Source organism: Rhinolophus sinicus, linkage group LG06 (genome assembly GCF_036562045.2).
Source record: "Rhinolophus sinicus isolate RSC01 linkage group LG06, ASM3656204v1, whole genome shotgun sequence".
Taxonomy (NCBI): Eukaryota; Metazoa; Chordata; class Mammalia; order Chiroptera; family Rhinolophidae; genus Rhinolophus; species Rhinolophus sinicus.
This window is the reverse complement of record NC_133756.1, coordinates 44,313,891-44,317,895: the sequence shown is the minus strand read 5'-3', so window position 1 is coordinate 44,317,895 and position 4,005 is coordinate 44,313,891. Positions and strand designations below refer to the sequence as shown.

The window sequence follows — 4,005 nt, the reverse complement described above, 5'->3', positions numbered from 1 at the left end:
ATATGATTGTGCAGTTATATTTTTAAGCAGTAGACTCCTGTGAAGTTTATTCAACCTGGATTTTAACTTGTAGGTAAAAAAAGTGAAGATGATATGTCACATATTTAGATTATAAGTGATGCCATATGGGAAAACATGGCTTGAGTCAAAGTTTATCTGATTCCAGAGCCAATGTTTATCCACTACTTGACACTCATGCCATTTTCCTTTAGGAGAATTAAAAATAAATAACACCTCTTATGCTAACAGTGCCCATCAGTTATGTTCCCTTTATGACCAGTGGCATCTATCTGTGACATGGTTAATCTTAGGAGTACCATTTCACTTGAGGAATGGGTTAAACTAAGTGCTTTTGGTGGTCACACACTCATTAGTCAGTTCATACGTTAAAAACAAATAGACAGGCCGGTCTTTGAGAACAGTGGCTTGGGGTGGGCTTGGGAATAGAATCCCTCATGTTGGAAGAACTTAAAGGCCAGAAAATAATAGGAGATGGCAAGATCAGTTGGGATCTAGAAGATGACAGGCATGACACATGATGTGCAGGATGCTAATTGGTTCTCCAAGAAAAAAATATGAAAAGTGAATATGCAGCCTTAAATCGAATGTGGACCTAAATACTCAGAAGCACTCCCTTGTGAGGTTTATAAAAATAAGTAATATGAATGGAGTTGATACTTCTCATGAAATGGTGAAATCAAGAGCCCTATCAGTGCTAACAAATGGCAGAATTCGTACAGCATCAAAGTTGTCCTACCAGAGCTTTAGCATCTAATAGTGTGGGAAGAAAATATGAAACACTCTCAGCCACCTGAAGGACTGTGGTATAGCAATTACTACGGGGGGAAAAAAAAGAAAAAAAAAGGCCTCCCCTCCCATTATATTTGATTTAAGCAGTCTTCATTTTCCACAGTAGTAAATTATCTGGATGTGTCTTATAGACCTTAAGGCACTGCGAAAGAAACTGACATTCAAAGCAATTTATTTTAAAATACCGGGAATGATACCACTGTTTTGTCCATTTGAAATATATAAGTTGTGCTATAACAAATAACTCTGTCTAGTGTAATCACTGTCCATTTAGTTGAACTTCTAGGATCAAGAAAATATATTTAAATCTTTTTTTTTTTTTTAATTATAACTGGAGAGGTATATCTTACTCAAATGTGAAAAGACACACCACATAATCAGCTTCCTGCTGATTATATGGCCCGGGGTCTCTGCTTTCTCTCCCATCACCTCCCCCTGCCTCCCTGCCTCTCTGTCTCTCTCCTTCACTGCTACAGTCCTCCACCTTGAGGTGGCTTTTAGAGATGAAGGTGTTAGGTCACAACCTGTGGGACTACTGTTGGATGTATGGGAGTGCTTTACTCTACCCTTGGTTTCCTTTTCTTTTTTTTTTTAGTTTTAAACTACAATCACCTTCCAAGATATTGTCCTCTGCCCACTCCCTTCTACTACCACCCTTGGCCTAAGCATAGACTGTACCCTCCTAATCCACTTTGAAATAATTGGCCTTTGGTAAGGAATTCAGGGATTTCCCCCAACCTTTATGGAAGAAAGCAGCAAAAACGTTCCTTTCTACACTGTTCCCTCCAACACATTCTGTGACACATCATCACTTTAACCAGAGGTCATCAAGTAAGGTTGGAAACAGTCTCTGACTTCCTCATTTGCTTTTGGAACCATATTTAATTACTCTCCATCCACCTAAAAAATGAATATTAAGTGTTAGTCTTAACTATTGTCTGCTTTCATCATTAGCTGATACATTTTTTTTTTTTTAACTCAGGTTTTGATATGGTGAAAAGAATAGTCACCAGGGTTACTCAGAGGGGCCAGTTCTCAAAGTCATTTGTGCTTAAGCTTGAGGAAAAGTGACATGAAGAAACTTGTGAGCACAAACAGTTCCTCTAAATGAATTTTTTATTTTCCTGTAATTACCTTTGCTTTTGAAAATTGAAGAAGTTTTAAGTGTCAAGGGTCTTCTTAAATATTAAGTTTTAAACAACGGAGCTCTCATTTGGTCATCCTTGAAATCCTTGAATTTGGGTCTGGTTTTGTATCCGTCAACTGGAATTAAAAGAACCTCAAACTCAGTGTATGCTTTGGTTTGGTGGTACTGGTTTTCTCATTTTTAGCAGTAATTGAGAAAAAACTGTGTGCACGGCATATCCCCCAAATCGAAAGGCTTGAATTCCTGGCAAATTGCCTTTTCCTGCTTTCCTGATAAGGACCACTAAATACTGAAAATGTGGATGCATAGTGAAATAAAAGCAGTTTGTTGTGGTTTAATACATACAGACAGACAGACAGACACACATACTATGGTACATTAGATATTTGGTCTTTGTTCTTGGTTACTGGCACATAGCTCCTAAAACCATTACAATTTTCTGAGTTATAAGGGTGATAGGAGTGTCTTTTTGTTTTAATGAGGTGACTGTTTGCAGATCCCTAGGTATCTTCAGAATGGAGGATCATCCCAGAAAGACCAAGCTTTGATTAGAAGTTTGGAACTTTTAGCCCCACCTTCCATCTCCTGGGAGGGGAGAGGGAGAGGAGATTAGTCAGTCACCAATGGTCAATGATGTAATCGGGTATGCAGATGTAATGAAACCTTCATAAAAATCCCTAAATGATAGGGTTTGGGACCTCCCAGATTGGCTAACACATTCATGTGCCAGGAGGATGGCACTCCTGAACTCCATGAAAAAGGAAGCTCCTTCTCTGGGAATCCCACCGAAACTGTGGCCCTATGTAAATCTTCATCTGGCTGTTTTTTTGGTAACTTTATGAGAAACGGGTAAACACAAGAAAAAGTGTCTTCCTGAGGTCTGTGAACCATTCTAACAAATTTTCAAGGGGGATTGTGGGGACCTCGATTTATAACTGGTCAGTTAGAAGTACTGGTGACCAGATACTTGCTATTGGCATTGAAAGTGAGGGCAGTCTTGTAGGACTGAACCCTAATCCAGTGGAGTTACGCTAACTCCAGGTAGTTAGTGTTAGAACTGATTTGAACCCTAAGGAACTTAGATTGTGTCAGATAATTGGAGAGTTGGGGAAATGAGGTCGGACAAGACACCATGTGTTTAGTATCAGGAGGGAAAAAAACAACAACACACAAATAAGTAAATAATCATCCCAGGCACATGTTTATTCAAAACAAGAATTTCTATGTGTTTATTCAAAGAAAGGTACTTTCCATCTTTAAGCCTTGCTTTTTAATACATCATGTTAAGTCTGGCATAATATTCAACTTTTAATGATTAATTCATTTAACAATGAAAGAATGCATTTATATTAAGATGCTATTAAACATTTAATAAGTCCTGATTATTTGCATGAGATTACAAAAAATCCATGATCTTGCCTTTGCAGTGATTAGTTTATTGGGCAGGTTAAATTCTACCAAATAATTATAGTATTACATAATAATTAATATGACAAAGGAACTACAAAGTGAAGTGGCAACATGTAGTATAGACAATTTACTCAATTCTAGCAGATGAGATAAGCACTTAACCATAGACAAAATAAACAAATGAATAAAAATTACATGCAATGTTAGAGGGTGATATATGCTTTGGAAGAAAAGAAAGTGTAAGCATGGTTGCAATTTTAAATACTTTGTTCATAAAGAAGATGTTACATGAGCAAAGACCTGAAGGAGAATCAAGAATTATCCAAGAAGTTATTTGGATGAAGAAGATTCCAGGAAGATGGAACAGCAGTGCAAACCCCTGAGGGCCACAGCATACAAGGGATTGTTGGGGGTAGGGAGAGAATGGCAAGAGACCAGTGTGGCTGGAACAGAATAGGATGAAATTAGTGGAGATAATGTCAGAGAAGTCATGCAGAGACAGATTTAGACTATTAAAGAATTTGGCTTTTTCTCTAAAGGAAAGTTTCTTGCAGGGTATTGAGTGATATGCTCTCTGGCAGCAATGTTGAAAATGAAGAAGAGAGGAGGGTCAGTTAGACCAATTAGAGAAGTTTTTG

At 37.8% G+C, this 4,005-nt stretch overlaps 1 pseudogene; it reads left to right on the top strand.

Moving 5' to 3' along the window:
* The first annotated feature begins 455 nt into the window (after window positions 1-455).
* On the top strand, window positions 456-888 carry LOC141572319 (ubiquitin-conjugating enzyme E2 variant 1 pseudogene; annotated as a pseudogene).
* Window positions 889-4,005: the final 3,117 nt, after the last annotated feature.